Source organism: Ascaphus truei, chromosome 9, assembly GCF_040206685.1.
Source record: "Ascaphus truei isolate aAscTru1 chromosome 9, aAscTru1.hap1, whole genome shotgun sequence".
NCBI classification, from domain to species: Eukaryota; Metazoa; Chordata; class Amphibia; order Anura; family Ascaphidae; genus Ascaphus; species Ascaphus truei.
In genome coordinates, this window is record NC_134491.1 from 67836350 (window position 1) to 67860943 (window position 24594).

Below are 24594 nucleotides of genomic sequence, written 5' to 3' on the forward strand. Positions count from 1 at the left end.
GGCATAATCATTTTATATTAACATTTTAAATATCATATTTATATAGTATCAGTTATAAAAAATCATCTTGTGCTTTTAATTTTTAACGTAACTCCTGTTCTGTGTAAAGATAAAAAATATATGAATTATATCTTTTTTAAAAGAAGTTTTGATTATTTGTAAGAATGCTTTGCTTTCTATTTTTCCTTTTTTGATGTTTTTTTCTTCTTATAAAGCATTTTAATTAATAATAGTTCTTCATTTTCACTGAGCGTGTGAATATTTGATCACACAGCATTGCAAATACCGTTTCCTATGAATATATTAAAACCTTCATTAGGTCTTTGGAGTGCGTTCTGTTGAAGGATTCACAAAGAGAGAGCGAGTCGACCTGCAGGAAATCCCTGTAATGGAGTAAATTGTATTTGGCACTGTGCTTCTAACTTGATGCCGGACCATTAGGTATGTCTGTCTGACCTTGGGACAATGGACAGTGTCGCTGTACTAGATGGTATATACTGCCTCTGATGAGGTGTACAGACCTAGCTTATCTCTGCACTGTGGTAATGATAATTGATTGCTTGGCACAACTAAGGCTGCGTCCTCTGTGCCACTGACCGTGCTTGGCGCTTAGCACAGTCAGCACAATTGATGGGAAGGTAAACAAAAAGTATGTGAGTTAGGTGGCACTCCACCAGTGAGTTAAATGAATGAAACAACCTATATTATGGTGCAAGGGAACAGAGAGGGACCTCAGACCCCCTCAAAACAATGACTAATATCTATAGTGGTTCCCAGCACTCAATAAGGAAAACCAGACACAACGTCAATTACGAAATACCAATGATGTATTGAAAAAATGATACAGATACAAAGCCAACCCTAAAGAGAGCCTAGAGGATACTTCTCATGGAATAAAGTCAAAAAGTGAACAGTTGAGTGGGAGGGGGATGGAGGGGAAACAAGGGAAATGGAACAATACAGCAGAAAAAAAAGGGGAGGGGAGAGAAGGTAAAGACAATGTATAACAAACGCTACGGTCAATGTGATGGTATATAGGGGGGCAACGTAATGTTTCGGGGCCTACAATGCCCCTTCTTCAAGCCCGTTCCCACAGACTTCGACAGTCCATGGTACTTCCCTAGTTAATACACCTCCGCCAAAAAAACCTCTCAAATTACAAAAGAGAAAAAAGACTGCTAAGCAGGCCTATGCCAGCTCCTACCCAATAGACTCTGGGTAGAGGTGTATCCCGCTCGCACATAAAAAAAATATGCCGGACAGCCGAGCGCTCATGCTTGGAGAGTTGGTGACATCACTGCTCTCAGGCATGAGCCAAGTCAGAGGCACAGAGGGTGCAGCCTAAGCCATGAGCCCTATTTTACAGCATTCATTTTGGATTTTCGATGCCTGCACATAAAATGGCTGCCCATTTTTTTAAGCCTTTTCCCTTGCAATTTTGAGCTGCTGCATACCTAAAGTTCAAATCCCCACTCCATGATTGGTCGAGGTGTGCTCAAATACAGCCCCCCCCCCCCCACACCCTCCTCCGCGACCCTGATTGGTGCTCGCTGCAACTCAGGTGCCTGCTGGAGCTGAAGGCGCATCTGCGGTGCCTTGTCCCTCACAACACCCTCGTCTCACCGTGCAGCTACTCCCCTGTTTCACCGCCGATAGGGGGGACAGCCAGTACTGCTGTCCCGTCCCGCTGTGTTTAGGGGTTCAGTCCCCTGCTGCCCACAAATTAATTCCCTGCAGCAGGCACTGAGAGGCAGCAGGAAGCACAGAGGGGACTCCCTGCCTCTGCAGAGCCTCCGTAGCGGGAGAGGGGGCGGGGAGAAGCGGCCGTTACCTCGCGACGAGGTGTGTCAAAGACTCTCCGGAACTCCGCGGTGAAGAGGTTGATATTGGCGTTTAGGTCCGGTCGTTGCTCCCAGATCAGTGAGGCCCACGCCAGTAGAACTCCGCCACGGCTGTGCTATCGCCGAGGATGCAATCAGGTTCTTACACAGGCAGACCCGATCTTGAAATATGCACCAACCACCCTGTGGCTTAAAAGAAAACCCAGAGCGTTTTAGTGCCATGGTTGCATCAACTGTCAGTCATTTGCCCACCCTCACAATGGTAATCAGATACCAATCTAAACTGTGCAATAAAATACACACGGTTTGTTGTATATTTTATTGAGTGTCCTTGCGGTCTATATTATACTGTATATTATTATATAGGCAAAACTGCGGAAGGAAAGAATGGCTATTCACAGGTCCACCATCAGAAAGGTGCTGCAGGACCAGAGTACAGATGAGGATCTCAACTACCCAGCAGTAGCCTACACGGGGGGGGGGGATAGGAATAAACTGCTTGTATAGCTTTAAGTTAAGATGATTTAAGAATTGAAAACGTTGGCTCCTCATGGCTTAAATGAGGACTTCAAGTCAGGTTGTTTCTAAGTCTTTGGTCCCGCTGCGGTCGGTGGCGCGAGCGGACGCGGTCCACCAGCTGCTTGCCTCCGGTCTGGATGTCCCCGCTGAATCCTTCCGGTGTGGCTGACTGCGTGCTGTGACGCGTCAGCCAGCTGGAGCTACAAGGAGCTTATGGTTTCGGCGAGTGCCGCGTCATGTGACACGCAAGGCAGCCAATCCGATTTCCCCCCCTGCTCCGATTCCTCCCCATTCCGATTCCCCCCTCTGCTCTGATCACCCCCCTGCTCCAATTTCCCCCCTGTGCTCCGATCACCCCCCCCTGCTCTGATCACCCTCCCTGCTCCAATTTCCCCCCTGTGCTCCGATCCCCCCCCCTGCTCCGATCCCCCTCCGATCCCCCCGTGCTCCGATTCACCCCCGTGTGTATTTGTGTGTGTGAGTGCCTGTGTGTGTGAGTGCCTGTGTGTGTGAGTGCCTGTGTGTGTGAGTGCCTGTCTGTGTGTGAGTGCCTGTGTGTGTGAGTGCCTGTCTGTGTGTGAGTGCCTGTGTGTGTGAGTGCCTGTCTGTGTGTGAGTGCCTGTGTGTGTGAGTGCCTTTGTGTGTGAGTGCCTGTGTGTGTGAGTGCCTGTGTGTGTGAGTGCCTGTGTGTGTGAGTGCCTGTCTGTGTGTGAGTGCCTGTGTGTGTGAGTGCCTTTGTGTGTGAGTGCCTGTGTGTGTGAGTGCCTGTCTGTGTGTGAGTGCCTGTGTGTGTGAGTGCCTGTGTGTGTGAGTGCCTGTGTGTGTGAGTGCCTGTCTGGGGATGAGGGGCTGCAGTGCAGCGCTGTGGGGCCGTGTGATGGTCCCGCCCCCTCACATCATCGCCACGCCCCCCACCCATTTTGTCCACACCCGCCACGCCGGAAAAAATTCACTGCAGACCGCAAATCGCGGTGCTGTGAATTGCACACACCGCCGGCAAGCAAGGCGGCCGTGCGGGCGCGTGCAGCGGGACCTCTGCTTTATACATTGTACCAGCCTTTAGAGACTCATTTGTTCCTTCAGAAATAATCTGTCTGGTCCCACTTCAGATATCAGTGTGTTGTATTATATCTCACCATGGGACGTTATTATATCTCACCATGGGACGTTATTATATCTCACCATGGGACGTTATTATATCTCACCATGGGACGTTATTATATCTCACCATGGGACGTTATTATATCTCACCATGGGACGTTATTATATCTCACCATGGGACGTTATTATATCTCACCATGGGACGTTATTATATCTCACCATGGGACGTTATTATATCTCACCATGGGACGTTATTATATCTCACCATGGGACGTTATTATATGTCACCATGGGACGTTATTATATCTCACCATGGGACGTTATTATATCTCACCATGGGACGTTATTATATGTCACCATGGGACGTTATTATATCTCACCATGGGACGTTATTATATCTCACCATGGGACGTTATTATATGTCACCATGGGACGTTATTATATCTCACCATGGGACGTTATTATATCTCACCATGGGACGTTATTATATCTCACCATGGGACGTTATTATATCTCACCATGGGACGTTATTATATCTCACCATGGGACGTTATTATATCTCACCATGGGACATTATTATATCTCACCATGGGACGTTATTATATCTCACCATGGGACGTTATTATATCTCACCATGGGACGTTATTATATCTCACCATGGGACGTTATTATATCTCACCATGGGACGTTATTATATCTCACCATGGGACGTTATTATATCTCACCATGGGACGTTATTATATCTCACCATGGGACGTTATTATATCTCACCATGGGACGTTATTATATCTCACCATGGGACGTTATTATATCTCACCATGGGACGTTATTATATGTCACCATGGGACGTTATTATATCTCACCATGGGACGTTATTATATCTCACCATGGGACGTTATTATATGTCACCATGGGACGTTATTATATCTCACCATGGGACGTTATTATATGTCACCATGGGACGTTATTATATCTCACCATGGGACGTTATTATATCTCACCATGGGACATTATTATATCTCACCATGGGACATTATTATATCTCACCATGGGACATTATTATATCTCACCATGGGACATTATTATATCTCACCATGGGACATTATTATATCTCACCATGGGACATTATTATATCTCACCATGGGACATTATTATATCTCACCATGGGACATTATTATATCTCACCATGGGACATTATTATATCTCACCATGGGACATTATTATATCTCACCATGGGACATTATAGAGTTCACAAGGACCTATGTTTGTCAATTCATTTGGTTAACCTCAAGAATGTGTAGTGTGCCTCTACTTCAGAGACCAGTAATCTGTAATATGCTATATCCCTTCTATCGCCAGGACTTGTGTCACATTGACACTTTCTGCAAATCCTTCCATAAGCGTTCATGTCCTTTCCCCGCTTCCCCCCCTTCCTTCACTTGCACTGTTCCTCCGTTATTTCCCCCCTTCGCGTCATAACTCCTACAGCTGCTGAATTGGCCGTAAGACAAGCGCTACGCATGCGCATTAGGTTTGTAAACACAGGACCGATCACCATGGCTACCACGAACGCTAAGACAGCCATGGGAGCTAGTGATCAGCTATTAGTCTTCCACAACGGATTCCTGCATCACGGTGACGTCACTCGCAATCAAGGCTCCTACTCCAGCAGTTGTACAGGTTCGCAGGATTTGCGCTCTTTAATTGATTGCTTAATTGTTTTTTGGTCTGGTTTTGGGTAGTGGGTATATATATATATATGCCCTTTCTAACTGGGTGGCTAGCTAAGCTGGTTACCACCCCAAAACGTGTACTATTATATATAAATGATATACACAGTCTCTAGGCACAGCAATATAAAGTTTAGCTCTTATCTATTTATATATCTATATATATATAAATATGTACTGTATATACTGTGGGCTCTCCATTCATTTTTATTCACACTGATACACATACACACTCTTTCTTCACTTGCTTTCAGTAACCTTTTGACACCTCTAGCCATAAAACACATCCACACCGGGGGAAGGAACAGCACAGATAACATTCCAAGAGACACTGTTTTTAAGTATACCTTTTGCTTCATTCATTGTAACATCGCCGGAAGAAGAGATCAGTGTATCTCGAAAGCTCGCACAAATAAAAGCATTTAGTTAGCCACAGAACGGTATCATCTATTTATTTTTTGATTATTGAAGCTCGGCTAACACGGTACTGATACCTCTACATGTGTGTGTGTGTGTGTGTGTGTGTGTGTGTGTGTGTGTGTGTGTGTGTGTGTGTGTATGTATATATATATATATATATATATATATATATCCCTTTAAGGCAAAATAAATCATAAAAATCATAAAAAAATCATAAAATAAACATCTACTCCTTCATAGGAGACAGCCTAAACAACAGCTCCTGCCCGTTCTAACTGAGTGGCTAGCAAAGCTGGTTACCACCCCAAAATGTGTACTATTATATATAAATGATATACACAGTCTCTAGGTGTGTGTGTGTGTGTGTGTGTGTGTGTGTGTGTGTGTGTGTGTGTGTGTGTGTGTGTGTGTGTGTGTGTGTGTGTGTGTGTGTGTGTGTGTGTGTGTGTGTGTGTGTGTGTGTGTGTGTGTGTGTGTGTGTGTGTGTGTGTGTGTGTGTGTGTGTGTGTGTGTGTGTGTGTGTGTGTGTGTATATATATATATTTGTAATCATCAGACAGGAGGATAATTCCCTAACAGGCACAGTCTAAGCCATTTCCACCCAATCCTGTTTTATAGGAGGTCCGTGTGTGGGTTCGGTACACCATTGGATCTCTTATAGAAAGTCTGTAACTGTAGCAAGCCTGTCTCTTCGCAAAGCCTTCGGTACCCTTTGTCAGTGGTGTGGATCTCTCTATAGTCACTCACACCTCCCTTGGTCTGGTAGGCTGCTGCTCTGCTCCGACTCCACTAGTGGCTCTGTCTGTGACCTTGTTACCCAGCTCCCCTGGTCCCTCCAGATCATCCAGAAGTTCCTCGGGGTCATGGCAGCTCTTCCCCTTGTGCTCTGCCAGAGATTTTTAAACACTCTCCCCTTAGTCCCTCCTCTTCATCAGTCACCATTATTGGCCTGCGGGTATGTCTATAATTGAGTGACTCATTAGCATAGGGTTGCGCAAATTTTTTAATCTGCGCCCCCTGCTCTTTCCCCTTACCTTGCCTTGACCATCCCCCAGAAAATGTTGCGTGCCCCCAGTTTGCGCACCCCAGCATTAGCACACTGCAGAGAGGAGCCATTAAGGGGGCAGCATGCATACATAGCTGCATCCCTTACAAGGGGGTAACACCTTTAAAAATGAAATGAATACCCCCTAATGCCTCTGGGTTTAGCACCCCTTCGTAAATATGGGCTTAAATCTTCTCCAGCACATCTTCATAGCATTTTAGGTAGATGTCAAAGTGCACGCTCCTATTACTTTGTAAAAGGAGATAGCGACCATTTTAAAAGAGGTATCCAATTTTACGAGCATTGTACAGAACATTGCATAATAGCTAAAAATATAGCAATAATTACTGTAGAAAGCAGAAAATTATTTGTTTTGCAAGAACTTAACGGTGTGTATTTTAAAACTGGGTAAATGGTCAGAGTACCTTATTACGTGTGAAATGAATCTGCTGGCGCTTGGTGAAATTAAAGCAGAGAATGATCATTTCTGAATAGTTTTTTTTATTGCTCTAGCCAAGGGATGAAAATAAACGAACAATAAAAATGCAAAGCTCTGAGATTGCAAGAGCGACAGAGCGGAATATTAAGTGTGACAGGGCTGAATAAGAAAGATTAATGTTAAAAGAGAAAGAGAACCTTTCCGAGGTCTGATAACAGAGCAATTTCCCCCCCCTTGTCACAATACTATGGCTTATTGGAAGAGAAAAGATGAAAAGGGGTTATTAACCCGTTCAGTGGCCGCAGGGCCTTCAATTTGCCCTCAATTGTCATTATTTTGCCTTTTTAAAATCCCCTTCGTCACACAATCCCCCCTCTCTCCCCACACTCAATTCCCCCCATCCCTCCTCACACTCAATTCCCCCATCCCCTCCCCACTCAATTCACCCTCTCCTCCTCACACTCAATTCCCCATCCCCACATTCAATCGCCCCTCCACACACACACTACCCCCCCCACCACCACCACACACTCAATACACCACCCCATCAAACACACCCACACAGAGGCCTCGGGTGCCATGCCCATCCCACCAGTGGATGAGGATTTAGGCCCGACTTCTGGATGGGCCAAACATACGTTGCCAAAAGGAGCGCGGGTGAGGGGACGTACTTGGGGTGAAGCCTGGCCACAGCTGGAGAGAGCTGGATGCGGAAATTGGGCCCGACCTCTGTCAACCCCTCCACCCCCCCCCCCCCCCCCCGCAGCCTCCAGACCCCCGAAAGGTGTCCCAGCTCTCCCCCCTGTCGGTGCACCCTGGGTGTGCCAGTACTCCTATTTACAACTCCGGAGTAATACTATTCTTATTTACAACTCGGGTGTACCAGTAATCCTATTAACAACCCAGCAGTTACACTATTCTGCAATGCATACGGGTTAAACTAGACATATTAAGCAGCACTGGAATCCATTATGTATCATTCAGACATCCCCAGCACAGCCAGTGACCTGAGGCAGTTTGAATCTGATCTATAATTGTAAATAAGAGCTGTTACAAGCCGTTACTGTGATAACCATAACAATGCTGCTAGCATGGAGCTGGTAATACATAAGCTAAGCTCATTGAACATTATGGTTCATTATTGGGAGGTCAAAGGTGTGAATGCAAGAAAGAGTGAATTGTAATAACCGATGGTACTTTACTTCTAACCCTTAGAAGACAGGTTGTAAACCAGTACACGGTGAATCCCTCATTTTACCAGGCGTTCCCTGAAATAGAAAAAAATAGTTATGGCTTTTTTCTTCCTCAAGACCCAATCATTTAATTTTCCATATAAGTTTTTATTTTAATTGTTACTAAATGTTATACTGCGGTGTCGGAAATTCTATACAATATACAATTCTTAATCCTTAAATTGTTAGTTGAGTGTGGTATAAAAAGCAGAATAATGTGTAATGAGCTAAGGACCTTATTCTGTCAACTACAATAGTGCCGATCCGGAGCTATCACCCAAAAGCCCCATTTACTTAAAAAGGGGGCTTTCCTTGCAGGTCTATTACCCTTTACAGAATAAAGGCCTGGATTCATCAAACTGCAAGAGGGGATTTCCACCCTGATCCAGCCCTAACTGCCATTCAAGTCAATGGTCGCTACTACCGATCAAGGATCAATACCCCGCAACGTGTCATGATGAATCCTGGACTAAGCATCTTGATGAAGGCTACAACAGCTGAAACATTGTCTGCTATTTCAGTGAATTCATAAAATCTAAAATTATTTTATTAAGGTTGAGCAATGTATCTATGTAGTTTAGCAGTTCAAATGACAGAAATATTTTACTGTAAGATCACCTCGAAATGACAAATTCTTCTTGTTAATACTGTAGTTATTTTTATTATTTAAAAAAAAAAAGGCACTTACTGTAGGACATTTAAGTTATGAACGGCCATTAACATTGCCGCTATGAACATTTAAAGGAAGCTGCCATGTTGCCACTTTTATGATGTCATTTATGGTACAAGAAATTCCAAGCCTCAGACATCAATATAAATTCACAGTAATTGTAATTTTCCATAGAGGATAGCAAGATGCAACGGGGCTCGTGTAAATTATCCAGCAGCATAAGTACTGCTAACGCGCTGCTGATATACAGTATCACAGTCTCAAATGAAAACTTTATATTAAAATCACACTCTCTTCAACTCCACCTCCCGCTGTCACCAAACGTTCCCTATCTCGGGCAGAGCCATAAATGACATCACAGGAGGTGACAGCAGAGAGACACAGAACGCTGAACATGGCAGCACACAGAGGGAAATCATGAATCTCATTACTTGGGATAATGTTACTTCATTGTTTTAATATTGAAACCTTTCTTGATATATTAAGCACACAGAGATGATACCGTACATGACAATATTGACTAAGTAGTGCTACTCTATAAGCACTTTTCAGCATGACTAAGTATGGCCCTGGCCTTTATGATCCATTTAAAGGGGCCGATTTAGAGCTGGTTAGGCAACGTGGAAATAGCGGTGGCGCAAGAATATTAGATCTGCACCTGTGTTATTTCTGTGTGTACAACTTGATTAAGAGTTAGGCGCTATAGATTGAATGATTATTAGATTCCCACAATTATCCATGTGCATTTCTGTTGTCTGTCACACAAATACAACAAGTTCTAATGTTCATTTTTGGATCTAGATCAGCCTGAATATCTAGTATTTTCTGGATGATATGAGGGGCTAAACAGTACCTGTGGAGTGCCTCATTATAACGCCATTTGACGCCGTGCAGCCATGTTCACTGCAGTTGAAGTGGGAATTGCAGTTTTACTGTTTTAAGCTGAGTTAATGTTTTATATCAAAATAAACATTAGTGTTTTAGTACAAAAATACATCATAAAATAGTCTAGTATTTGTAGTGCGCACAAACAAAAGTCTGGAATTAAATGTGAACGTGTGAACATTTTTCAACTCATTGAAGAATTGTTTTTTTTTTACTCGTTTGTTATCACAGATTATGAATATGCTCATATCTCAATATCGACAAAGTGGGCCCTTCTCTGACAGATGTTCACAAATTAAAAGAAAAAAACTAATTTTTTCTTTTCTTCAGGGTACTTTAAGAAGGTGGCAAAAAAAAACAACATTTGACAAGACTTATATTAAGTATGGATTCACATTTATTACCAAAGGATGGGATACATCTTCCTCAGTGTGTTGTATGTCTAAAAATGCTGAGCAGTGAAGCCATGCGACCCTGTCAAATTGAACGACATTTAAGCCAAAATCACGCAAACCTTATCTTAAAAAACGGTGGAGTTTTTTGCTGCAAAGCACATGAAATTGAACAGTACTTAAACGTTTAATCAGGAATCCGCATCACCTGTGCAAGCTTCATATGAAATAGCCCTATTAATAAAGAGGAAAAAAACTCACACCATTGGAGAAACTCTTGTGATGCCTTGTATTCTGAGTGCTGCCAACATTTAGCTTGGAGAGGAAATTGAGAAGAAATTTCAGAAAATGTCCTTGTCCATCAGTCAAGTGATGAATTAATGATTTATCAGAGGATATCAAACTTCAAATTTTGGAAAAGATACAATTATTGCCCGTTTCTGCTCTTAGTTGTGATGAACGACCGATGAAGGAAATTGTGCTCAGCTACTTATCTATGTGTGACATGCAGCTAAAGATAATGTGGAAGGAGAAACGTGGTTTTCTTGAGTTTTGGAGACGACCACTAAAGCTGATGATATCTTTGAAGCTGTGTCAAAAGTCTTTGAAATGAATGAGCTGGATTAGAAGACATTGGTTGGAGTTTGCACTGATGGTGCTCCAGCAATGCTGGGTTCATGGTCAGGATTGTTGGCAAACATCAAAGAAACAAACTAATCTGTTTTTGGGATCCACTGCATCATTCACCGCTGAGCATTGGTTTCCAAACTCTGTCCAGCGATCTACGAGAAGACCTCAACTTCGCTCTCAAAGTTGTTCATTATGTGAAAAAACAGTGCGTTAAACCCCAAGTTATTTGCTTTCCTTTGTGAAGATTTGGGAGCCAATTACAAAATTCTTCTGTTCCACCCTGATCTTCATTAGTTGTCAAAGGGAAATATGCTTGGCCGGATTTATGAGCTGAAGGAAGAAGTCACCCTATTTTTTGAATACCAGGGAAAAGACAAACTTCTTGAAGCTTTCAAAAATGATAGCTTTCAGTTCAGTTGAGCATGACATATCTGGCAAATATATTTGATTCCTTGAACACATTGAACCTGAAGCTTCAAGGTACAAACCCCACCATCATTGCTCATTATGATATAATTCAAGCATTTATTGCCAAATTCCAGCTATGGATAGAGCAATTTGGTGTTAAAAATGTCACTTAATTTTCTCGACTTGATGACGTTCTCAATTACAAGGTTCTCGAAAATGATCTCAAGGAAAAAAAATTGAAATCTAGTCTGTCTGCAGGATGAATCCGGGCGATATTTCCCACATGTCGTGACTGAAAATCCCATTTGGACGTTGTGAGAAACCCTTACCCTTTTACCAGTGATGTTCAGTTTTTGCCAGAGGATCTCCAAGAGGAGTTTTTGGAACTCAAGTTTAATTCTATTGCCAAAGATAACTTCCAGCAAATCACTTTGGAGAATTTTTGGTTAAAATATCTATCTGCTCAACCCAAACATGTGACCAGCCTCTGCGTGTCATCAGCTGCTTTTTCTACACTTGTGTCTAGTAAAACAAAGCAGCGCAACAGGCTCAAGATTGAAAGTGACCTACGCTGTGCTCTGTCTTCCAGAGTGCCTAGAATCCAAAAGCGTGTGGCACACAGGAACCCACAATGCTTACATACATAATATTTGAAGCAAATAATATATGTTTAATTTTAAGAAAAAATTGAAGATCTAAATATTTTTTTCTACATTTACAAATACTTTGATTTGTTTTTAGTGGCGATAGTTCAAATTTCAAATATAATTATTGGGGGAGAGCAGGTTTGAAAGGGGACATGAGAGGTTTATCAAAAGGGGGCATGGGTTAAAAAGGGTGAGAAGCACTGATCTAAACCCTTCTCGCATATCCAAACTGGGTGGAAGCGGTTTCATTCCGAATCTGCAAATCCGAGCGGTATGACCAAACTCATTTTTTTTACAACTCGCTGAAGTTTAGTAACATCGCTAAATGCAACAGGCTAAACCGCTTCAAACAACTCGTATTTGTTTTCAAAGAGGCGAGATAGGTGTTGTGAGTTCCCTCCAGTATCTAAAATAGGGCTTTTGGGGGGGGAAGGGTGGATTAAATGTAGTAGTGTCTCTATTTGTAAACATATCCCCTCAAAGCTCCCTCTAAATAACATAGGGAGAGCCCTCTGTGCTCATAAAGGAGTACACCTGTGCTACCTAGGATTTATGCTAATGAGACCTGCGAAGTATATTTAAATGATTACAACCCACACCCACTATATTTCCATAAAACCACTTGTGACTGGGTGGATTCCCTGTCTGATTGTTATGCATGAGAGAACAATGTTTAAAGGTTGAGCCCAGCACACTGAGCAGGTTAAATCTCAGCCTGAGAACAGGCTGACTGGATTAAGGCCTCGGTCCCGCTGCGCTCGTTGGCGCGGGCGGCGGGTCGCGAGTTCCCCACCAGCAGGGGAATCCTCGCGAGCCGGTCCCGGTCCCCACTGGCTGCACAGCTGATTACACGCTGTAGCGCGTCAGCCGCTGGAGACACCAGAGAATGGTGTTTCCTAGCGTTCACGCGTGACGTGTGTGGCTGTGAGCCAATGGGGAGGGGAGGCTTCGGGAGGAGGAGAGGCTTCGGGGAGCGGGGAGGAGTGTGGAGTGAAAGCAGGTGAGTGCCTTTCTCTGTGTGTGTGTCTGAGTGCGTGCCTGTCTGTGTGTGTATGTGTCTGAGTGCGTGAGTGCCTGTCTGTGTGTGTGTGTGTGTGCCCGAGTGCCTGCCTCTGTCTGTGTGTGTGTGTGTGTGTGTGTGTGTGTGTGTGTGTGTGTGTGTGTGTATGAGTGTATGAGTGCGTGAGTGCCTGCCTGTGTGTGTGCGCGCGTGTGTGTGTGTATGAGTGCGTGAGTGCCTGCCTGTGTGTGTGTGTGTGCGCGTGTATGAATGAGTGCCTGCGTGTGTGTGTTTAAACTTACCTTCCAGCTCCAGCCCGAGTCCGTGGAGGGAGGGGGGGGAGAGTAGCGGGTCCCTCCGCTCAAGCCACGCCCCCCCTCCCTGTCAAACCGCCCACCTCCCGATCAAACCTCCCACCTCCCGCCCACCTCCCGCTCCGGCTCCCTACAGACCGCAGATCGCGGTCTGTGTATCTCAGCGCACCGCCTGTCAGCAGCGCAGGTGCGCTGACTCTGGGAGCGGGGCCTTAGCCTTAGCCTGCTCACCTGGCTCATTACAGTGTCTTAAAAGTCTGTAGCTCTCAGTGCTCTGGGTCCCGATCTGAATGAGGGAGATGCACGTCGAAGCTCTGAGGGGAGAGAAGCCTGCAGCACGGTCTGTTTATATTGGAACTTGCTCTGGTGTCTCCTGGACTGGAACTGCCCTTGCTGGGAAAAGGACAAAGCCCTTATCAAAGACTTTTGTTTTTGTTAACCGTTTATATGCTTAAGATAAGCTCTATTTTGTTCCACCTTTTTTAGGCTAAATAAAAAGCCTATATTCAGACAAACCCACGTGTAGTTGTGTTGTCACTACAACATATGGTGGTTGGAGTGGGTTTCTAAGCCGCCCCTGCATCTGAAGGGCCACACAGAAAAAAATTAATGGAACATTTTTTATGGGGTTTCTTCAGGAGCCGGCCCGACAAAATGTACTACTACTGCAAGAGCAAGTTCAGCTCATAACCCAGCAGCTGGCAGAGCAGGATGAAAAACAGGTCAGGCAAAATAGACAACTAATGTAGGAGCAGCCTGGAAAACAGGTCAGGCAAAATAGACAACGAATGTAGGAGCAAGCCTGGCAGAACAGCAAACAGGACAAGTAAACCAGACTAATACTGCAGCATTCGCAGCAGCAAATCCCGCTCCAAATCCAGCGGCAGGCAGCCCAAGATCAAAGGCTGATCAATGTGCTATCCTGGTCCCCTCGGTCTACCAGACCAGAACTTCCGGACAGCCCACCAGTTTCCTGGGAAAAATGAAGCCAGCCAACCCAGTGGCTTTTCTGTTAACCTTTGAAAGGGTCGCGAGGCCCAGGGCTTGTCCGTAGCTAGCTGGGCAACACTCCTACACCTGTCCAGTCACAATCTCACTGACCTCCGCACATATTACACCTATAACTCCGAGACACACACAGAGACACACACAGAGACACACACAGAGACACACACAGAGACACACACAGAGACACACACAGAGACACACACAGAGTCAGAGAAAGAGAGACACAAAGACACAGAGAGAGACACACACAGAGTCACACACAGAGACACACACAGAGACACACACAGAGTCAGAGAAAGAGAGACACAAAGACACAGAGAGAGACACACAGAGACACACACAGAGTCAGAGAAAGAGACACACACAGAGACACACACAGAGACACACACAGAGTCAGAGAAAGAGAGACACATACATTGAGAGTGAGTGTGTAAACGTTTTTCTTTCCAGCTGCTTATTTTCGGGGTCGCCCTATAATCGGGCAAATATGGCATTATCGTGAACTGTTCATGAAATGTCTTTAAATATAATGTATAACCCCGTTCATTTAAAGCAGCAATACTACATCCCCCCCACGTTTTTCCTTTCTTATTTCTATATGTAAGACATGTGACAATATATAATTCTACATTCTTACCTAATAAAATATACCTTGAGAAATGGCTTCTTGCACAAAACGCGTTGGTGGGGCGACACTTCGCTTTGTTTGTTTCTATGACCATTAAATAATTCCTTTTTAAGGCTTATGCACGCTCAGTTTTTCTTTTTCCAGTTCCAGTAATAGTGCTCTGTTTTTTCTTCTGCTGTTACATTCTTACCTAAGCTGGCAATCGTTTGGTGCTCTTGTTATAAATCTGCAAAAATCCTGATTGTGTGCCTAACTAAATGGCCGCCTTTCAGTTCCCTATCAATCCTTCAGTCAGTGTACAGTAACTCAGCAGCTAGATTGTATCCGGAAATTACTAAGGTAACATTGACTATTGTTACAGTTTGCAGCTCAAACTGCTGGGAATGTTGGAAACAAATGATCACAAACAGGAAAGTGTTACAAAGACCCTGCACTGCTGGTGAGGTGTGCTAAAACCTGCTACAGAAACCTAAGAATGCTCAGTATGTTAAGATTAATTAAAAATGGCATTGAGGGTTGAATTAAGAAAGAAAAAACAGTCACTATTATCTAATACTAGAATACCGATTTATTAAAAATAAAAACCCATAAGATTTAACATGTTTGCTGCTTTACTGTAACCACGCATTGTTATCATAGCTGTGACTAGGACATACCTGCAAACAAGATGTAACTCAATGTATTATTTATTGGTAAAACATTTTTAAAAATAAATAGACACATGCAAATTATGAACCTTCTGTATCTCTGTCATAAAATTGAAAAATATCTTTTATTTTCTACATGTTCAATACAGCAAAGGTCACTGCTGGGCATCAAGTGGGGCAATAGTGCTAAATTCTTTTAGCCCTTCTCTGTTGACCCTTTTGCTTGAGGACATGCAATGTGAATTGCATGTTAAAGCATGACAGGCCTCTTTAAAAGCAAAGGCGTCAACCCTTTCCATGCCAGTGGGTCCTGCAACATACTGGCAGCAAAGCATTTAAAGGGGCAGTCCCTTCTCCATTGACCAAAAAAAAAAACATCCCAAAGTCATCTTTTTTTCATTTTTCCAACTTGGTCTTATATTTTACTGACAAATTTTTCACAGTTTTACGATACATAATTATGCAAAATAATATTTTGCAGGGTCCCCAAAAATGTCTATCATTATAATGTCTTTAAGATCTGCTTTATAATTTAGCACAGATTATTTTTTCTTCTTCTAGGGATAATTGTCTTTTTGTTGTTGTGTTGTTTGAAGTTTGGGTCAGAATCAGTTGTAAAAACTCACGAAACAGAACAAAAAAACGAATATCAGCTCCAAAAGCAAAAAGGTAAGTGAAATCAAATAACAGTCTTTTCAATTGATGATAGCAATGCCCGGTACATATAAGTATAGATGCAGGGAGAGGGGAGAAAAACCAAGGGGTTAAGCAAGGTATAAGAAGCGGGGTACTTACAGAGAGGTTGGATACCCACCATGCTGTGTGACCCCCTGAGAAGCTTCATCTTACCCCCGTCTCCTTCCAAATGAAGTGGTGTAGAGCCGCGCGCTCACAAGGTGTCACCACTAATCCATTCCCCCCGCAACAATGGTGAAACCGGGGGTGTCCTCCGATCCAGGCAGCAACAGAAACAAAAAATGATCGAGTGGAGACTACCGCTTGCTATGAAAAGAAGTTGGGGAACTCACCAGATATGAAGGTTAAAAAAGTCTTTAATGAAAACTACATAAAATGACAAAACTCCTCCTCCCACATGTTTCACGCCCACTATGGCGCTTTTTTAAGGAGTTTTTTTTTTTCATAGCAAGCGGTCGTCCACTCGATCATTTTTTGTTTCTGTAAAAACTCACGAGTCTAAAAGGACAAAAATCCGTTGTGTCTGAGTGGGTTATTAAACTCTGCACTTACTTAATCCAGGTATTGCTGTACAAGCTGTGTAATGTGGCAGGTAAAACCACTAGGGGAAAATCCCTTTTAAAATGGATAGGAGTCTAAACCATTGCACACTCAGTGGTCTCATTGCCATGTCATTACCCAGAATCCTTATCTGTAGTTTAACCACTGTACAACATGTAACAGCGGGCGAATTAAGCAGCAGGGGACCTGTAGAAAACATGCAAATGCTATCATATGTTTCCTATATTTAGTGTGCTCCAGTGTGAAATGAGGCATTGTTCTATTATAAAATATGTGTACTAATGATAGGGATGACTGAGCACTTTCTCTATTACTGTAATTTAATGAGTAGACTTCTCTTTTCATATGTCGTTTTAATACAAGTTTTGGAGGATAAAGTAGTATTGTCAAAATCAGTAGCGTATGCCTTGATTCCCATACTTTCAAGTACCACACATAGACACTAGGTGGCAGTATATTTATGCACTTCAAGTTGATGACGTTGGGACATATCTTTATATTCCAAAACTGGAAAAACAACCTTTTGCAAAGAATGTAACCACCTAAGTGACTTCCCTAAACAAACCTAACCGTGCTAAAATTAAATATTTGTGTTTCATTTTTTTTTCCCCCGGAGGGTGGTGATTAATTACAAGTTTAATTTCTTTGGGGCCTCAGAATGGAGAAGTGTTTGTCAATCAAATATTTTATTTACCCTTATCCCACCCTGTTCTTATCAGAGAACCAGTAACAATAAGGGAGGGGGGACAGGGTGATCTTTACCTGTGCAAACTCCTGTTAAACACAAAAGGGAGCAGCCAGACGAAACCAACCCCCTCCCAAGACTCAGTTCACCATCTTTACAAACTCACGTTAAATGATTGTATTGTATGTCTTTATTTATATAGCGCCATTAGTGTACATAGCGCTTCACAGTAGTAATACACGCGGTAATCATATAAATAACAGATAATATAAATAACAGGTAATGGGAATAAGTGCTTCGGACATAAAAGTAACATTAAGGAAGAGGAGTCCCTGCCCCGAGGAGCTTACAGTCTAATTGGTAGGTAGGGAGAACATACAGAGACATTAGGAGGGAGTTCTGGTAAGTGCGTCTGCAGGGGGCCAAGCTTTATGTATCGTGTGTATAGTATTAGCCACGGTGCTCCTCATATGCTTCTTTAAGCAAGTGTGTCTTAAGAATCACAAATGAGTGTGTATAGGTTTCTGATTTGGGTAAAAGGAAAAAAAACCTTAATTGCCCAGATGTAACCCTTTACACGACACTGCCATTAGTACACACCGGTCCTAAAAGGAGGCTGCGCCTTGAATCCTACTTTTAATTTAATGCTATAAATAAAATAAACAAAACTCTGCACCGTAAAAGCTATTTTTTTTTTTTAAAACATGGCTCTAAATACATGTTTCATTTCTTTGCTACCAGAGAATAGTAAAGAGAAAATGGATCAGCACTCAACAATAAATCAGGGATAAATCAATAAAATGCTACGTAGGCAAAGCTAGTTTTGCAAAGCAGCAAGAATTTGCTATTTTAATGTGTGACCCTCACAGGGTATAAAGTAAAAACCGACGAAGCACATATGAGTGTGTGAAACGCGTTGTGGTATAGAGTTACAATTGCTGTCTTGTGAAACTGCTATTCACTGAGCCTGAGATTGCAGGCTTTGGGAATGAGATGCATCTGACTGCAGCATATGGGTCACACGAACCCGGAAGTGGCAAAACAGAGCGGAGAAACAGCTGATCCCAGTGCGCGGGATACACTGGTCAGAAATCCTCCCTGCCTCTCAGCTCCTTGACTGCCAACCAGGCAAAACCATTTTATGACCCACTGAATTGCGGATACCTTATACTGTAATAATAATAATAGCATGTTCTTGTATAGCGCTGCTAGTTTTACGCAGTGCTTTACAGAGACATTTTGCAGGCACAGGCCCCTGCCCCGTGGAGCTTACAATCTATGGTTTTTTGGTGCCTGAGGCACAGGGAGATAAAGTGTCCCAAGGTCACAAGGAGCCGACACTGGGAATTGAACCAGGCTCCCCTGCTTCAAACCAGTGCCAGTCAGTGTCTTTACTCACTGAGCCGCTGCTTCTCCCAGGCTCCCCTGCTTCACACTCAGTGCCAGTCAGTGTCTTTACTCCTTCTCCCTGTACTGTATGTAAGTTTACACTTGTCTTACTTTGTTCTGCATAATACATTTTACCTTCACCTTTGGTGCGCTCTGTGTTTGTTTCTTCTATAAAGTAAAAAGTATATCATTCAGCCTGAGTATATGTGTCCAAACGGTGCTATACTGTGGGTCACACATTCAAATTTCAAATTCGATGCTGCTTTGCAACATTTGCTTTGTCTACATGGCATTTTATCGATTATTCTGAATTTATTGTTGAGTGCTGATCCATTTTTTCTTTACTATTGTACTGATTATTTATGCCTAGCGGCGGGGCATACTGTAGGATCCTAGCACGAACCAGATCCAGATGAGGTCTTTTTGTTTACATTTTCTGCAAATTGTATATTTTGTGAGTGCATGTTCTATTTTCCGTTTTGCTGCCAGAACAGCACCTGGGTCCTGCCACCAGACTATCTTCATGAAACAAGATATGGGTATACTGGGGAAAAAAAACCAATTGCCTTGTGAGTTTACACTAAGGCCTTGGTCCCGCTGCGGCCGGCGGTGTGCGCGGCCGCAGCGGGACCACCAGCCCCTTACCTGAATGGTCCTTGTCCCCGCTGCCTCCTTCCGGCAGGGCTGGCTGCATACTGTGACGCGTCAGCCTGCTGGAGCTACAACCTCCTTGTGCTTTGCAGCGCTGACGCGTCACGTGGTACACGAGTCAGCCAATGGGGAGGAGGGGAGGAGAGCAGCTTGTGTGTGTGTTTTGTGCATTCGGCACATATCTCCCCGTCATCTCTCACACATTAGACTTTACAGCACCAGATCTGTCCCCTTGTATCACCCTCTCCCCCTCTCCCAGACCTACAAACTCAACCCCTCTCCCCGGGCTCAATGGCCGTGCCCCCCCCCCCACCCGTTTGGCCACGCCCCCTGACCCGTTTGGCCACCCCCGACCCGTTTGGCCCCACCCCCGACCCGTTTGGCCACGTCCCCCCGACCCGTTTGGCCACGTCCCCCCGACCCGTTTGGCCACGCACCCCGCTCCGGGAAAAAGTTTCCTGCAGACCGCAGATCGCGGTGGAGTGAGTTGCACGCGCCGCCGGCAAGCAAGACAGCCGTGCGGACGCGTGCAGCGGGGCCTCAGCCTAAGAATCCCTCTTCAACAGTCTCATTGTTAAAATATCAGAAAATGTCAACACGTTTGATGCAATAGGGGCCAGGAACACATTGCTTCTCAACAAAGGGGTATTTTCTCGTAGTTCACCTTCATTTTACACTCATAAAAAGAGGCAATGTTTTCGATAGAAATCGCTTGTGTCCTTGAACTCTTAGAAAACAATTATGATCAATTTATAAACCTTTCTAAAACTGTAAAAACAAAAAATAAACAATAAATGTGAGTGTGTTCTCAGCCATCATTATTCTTGCAGAACTAAGGATTTCCTTTTTGGCATCTTATTTTGAATCCACTCCGCTGAAATGGGATACTGCATGTCAAGTCATTTTTTTAAAAATAGAAATACAAATTTGATAGTAAACCAATATCGAAAGTGCCTTAGTACTATAATTTATCAAATTAGTTTGTTCTACGGAACTATAAATTAGGAACAGCTTCAACTCAAACAAGGACATGCATACATTTGAACACTAAATTAAAAACAATAGCTAAATCAAATTGACATATAACTAGTAAGTGGGTATTGGCACACTTCAGACTAATGAAAATTAAATAGTACGAAGCTTTCTTTATCACCCTGTTCATTAAGTCAGATTGTGAGATGAACCTTGTCACATATAAAAAGTTTGTATGTATTATTACTTTTTACATAGGTAAATTAGTGACATCAAATCCATGTTCACCGATTCTTGTGCTGACAGATGAACAACATTTGTAGTAAGATACAAACCTTCCCATTGGACCCCTGGCTGTTCCTCCTGAACAGGCCGCTGAGGGGCTTTCCAGAACTCAAAATAAATTAGTAGCGCATTTCGCAACAGCGACGAGGTGCGAGATCGCAGCATTGTGGAAACACCAAAATCCCTACAATGACCTCAATTACAAACACAATTTGGTTCGTATGCCAGATGGAAAAATTAACGAGTTTGGTTAATGATACTGGCGCTAAATTTCTAAAAGTCTGGATCATGTGGTTAGCACAAACAGACATCCCAGGAGTGAATGGTGCTACAGTATTGCTATGATAGTATTAGAAACACGTTCTCTGCTGACCCAAAAGTGACGAGAATGAGGCAATAAGACCTAGGAAGGAAAAATAAATAGGTTAGAAAGCAGAGGAACAGGCCACACAGAGAGAACCAACAAGAGCCCCAGAAACAGGTAATCATTCGTTATAGGAACAAGAAGTGGAATGAGAGGAGGACAGGCGGACATTCCCCCCCTACCCCCACCCCACCCTTCTGTTTTGTTTCTTTATTTGCACTTTGTTACATACATATTTTACGGTATAACATTGTTATCTCAGGTGAAGACACATGTATTTTGTGTTGTATGATGGTAAACTTCAATAAAATGAGTTATAAATAAAAAAAAAGATACAAAACCTTCAACTATTCAACTCTTCCTCTAGTAGCAGGTGCAGGCAATTGTTTTTTTTTTTAATAGTAAAGTCTGGTACAGACAAACTGTTTTAAAACTCAGCCTTATACCCGAAATATCCCTAAAACACACTTACACCAAGACCCTCTAAACACAATTTTGAGTGATATACAGGCAGTCCTCGCTTTACAACGAATGGCTTATCCAACGCTATGCAATGCATACCTATGTTCATTTTTACAACGCCAAAACGGCTTATCCAACACTCTTACGACGCTTTGCAAAGTTGTTTATGTGTATATAATACAGTATATACACTATATAATTTATGTGTGTGCTGTATATCTTATTGTCTGCGTAAAATATTTTGTGTATTTTAGTGTTAAAAATGCCTTCAGGAACGGAACCTTTCATTTAAACAGTGTTCCTATGGGAAAACGTGTTTCGCTTTACAACGTTTCGCTATCCAACGCCATTTTGAGTAACGCATTGTGTCGGATAACCGAGGACTGTCTGTATATATATATATTTTTTTTCATATATATCTATATACATATATATAAAACATACTTTACCACCAATGCAGATGGTAAAAGAGACGACAGCAAAGAAACTTGTATTCCAAAGGAATATATATATAGTGCTTGACAAATCAACCAAAAATCTACTCGCCTCCTAGCCCCGCTCCTAGCCCCGCTCCAAGCCCCGCTCCTAGCCCCGCTCCTAGCCCCGCTCCTAGCCTCGCTCCTAGCCCCGCTCCTAGCCCCGCTCCTAGCCCCGCTCCTAGCCCCGCTCCTAGCCCCGCTCCTAGCCCCGCTCCTAGCCCCGCTCCTAGCCTCGCTCCTAGCCCCGCTCCAAGCCCCGCTCCTAGCCCCGCTTTTTAAAAAATAAATTGAATAAAATCCTAGTAAGAACTAATAACAACATTCACTTTTGACATAACAGTTTATTGTATTACATTTATACTTTACTACAATTAGTCCTTGTTACGTGTGTGTGTGTGTGTGTGTGTGTGTGTGTGTGTGTGTGTGTGTGTGTGTGTGTGTGTGTGTGTGTGTGTGTGTGTGTGTGTGTGTGTGTGTGTGTGTTAACGAAACGGGCTTAACTTTATTAGTGAGCCTGGCTACCTCTTCACCATCACAACCTTATAACCTGAAATGTGCCCAGCTCATGTGCATCCATCTTGCTCTGCTGTTTTTACTGTGTGGTTTGGGGAATTCCTGTACAGTTACAAGTGTATTAAGCCAGGGATGCGCAATCTTTCCCTGCTGCACCCCCATGCCTGCTTCCCTCCCTGCTCACGCCCTCCCCTCCAGCGTCAAATGACACAGCGGAGTCGCGTGACATCACATTGCCATACCAACGTGACATCACATGACCCCTGCCATGGCGACGCGTCACCGAAAAGAAGGTAAGTGAAGTTGCAGAGGCCTCACGTGATCCCCCAGCATTCATTTAAATGCCTAGGGGAAGAGCATGGGGCACCTGCAACCGCTGTGCCCCCCATGAACAATCTTGCGTGCCCCCCAGTTTGCACACCTCTATATTAAGCGTTACCCACATTACATTGGGATGTTTTAGATTCTATGTGCTGGACGATCATCTTTTCTTTGCATCAATAATTCCCGAAAATACAACTTTCTGCTAATCATTTCTGTATAATTTCATAGAGCAAAAACTAAATCACACTTTTGTTTGCTTTGGTACATGGATACATTGTGTCACTTGAGAATAGGGTTTTAGCTGCATATGGTGGTACCATGTGAGTACGTAATGCATAGCAGGACCCTTTGACATTGAACATGTTTAAGTGTCCTCCCTCTCCTTCATCCAGGAGCTATGTATTACAGCTTACAGTATCTGCATGCTAGGGCAAAACTCAGCATTAAATATACATATATTAATAAAACATCCCATTGATTTTTTTCCTTTGATAAATGGGGTGCTGTCTTTTAACCAATAGTGGACGTCCCCTCCATGCACCTCCATTAGTTAAGGAATTCATTTATCTGGGACCCTGGATATGTCAGCTCTGGTAGCCAAGGAGCAAAGGGAGCTATCTGCCAATGCTTGAGATTAAGGACCAGTTTTAATTACAGTTGTCCACTGCTTAGCACAGTAATGATTACAGCTGATCAGCCCGCACAAAGTGGCTCAATGCACCCTAAGGTTAGAAACCTGGGAGAAAATACCCTGCCAAATAATGTCTACTACTGAACTTGAGCAAACACAGTGGAAATGAGAAGTGGTGATAAGCCCAGCAGCTGGTCTACAGTAGCTCACTACTACAGCTGCTTCCCTGAATAGCAGAGGTTGTGAGTTCTGATTCTGTTGGGCCTGACACCAGTACCCCCTTCCATACAAAGTGCCTTAGGCTTGGTATACATAGTGTTCAGTAGCCAACTCTTCGACTGAGCCACCGAGTGAGCCCCCCTATGCTGAAGAAGGGATATCCTGAAAACCTGAACTGTTGATAGCTCTTCAGGATTGGATTTGGCTACCCCTGGATTGGACTATACTGAAATAGGTCTCTCTTTCTCATATACTTTAGGGTCTGGAAGCTGTGTGCAGATATGAAATAGAATTTGTACTGTTGGGACTGATCCACGGATTTTCCCGGCTGAAGCGAATTAGCTAATTTGTGGCGGATTTGAATTTAGCCGACATGCCCATCTCTATGCAGGAGAAGAAAGATGCATTCATAACATTGTACATCACTTCTGTCTCTCTTCCCTGTTCCTACTAATTACAAAGTCTGTTTAGGATCAGAAGGCTCTTCCCAGCAATCCCCTTGCTACCTTCAGCCTCTGGATTTATTATTGTGCCTCCAGATTTATTGGCATGTTATATAAGGTGAAGAAAAAAATGTGAACTAGCGCTAAAGTGTAATACACAGTGTGATATTAAAAAACTTATAATAAAGGATGGCTGCCCGGTGATACTGCCAGTACTAACAGAATAAACCAAAATAAAGAAAAACCTGGCGCCAAATAGTCAGTGGAATGTCCTGTACTCCTCAAGGGATCCGCACACTTGCTCGACAGACCATGCAAAGAAAAGAACACAAACAAACAAAAATCATAGCGCAACACTGTAGGG

General features: G+C 43.4%; 1 long non-coding RNA gene across 1 annotated transcript; it reads left to right on the top strand.

Annotated features, from left to right (window-relative positions):
- The first annotated feature begins 5017 nt into the window (after positions 1-5017).
- Positions 5018-24343, top strand: LOC142502331 (uncharacterized). The gene is made up of 3 exons (XR_012803741.1): positions 5018-5141; positions 16118-16225; positions 24047-24343. It is a non-coding gene; the product is annotated as an uncharacterized LOC142502331 (long non-coding RNA).
- Positions 24344-24594: the final 251 nt, after the last annotated feature.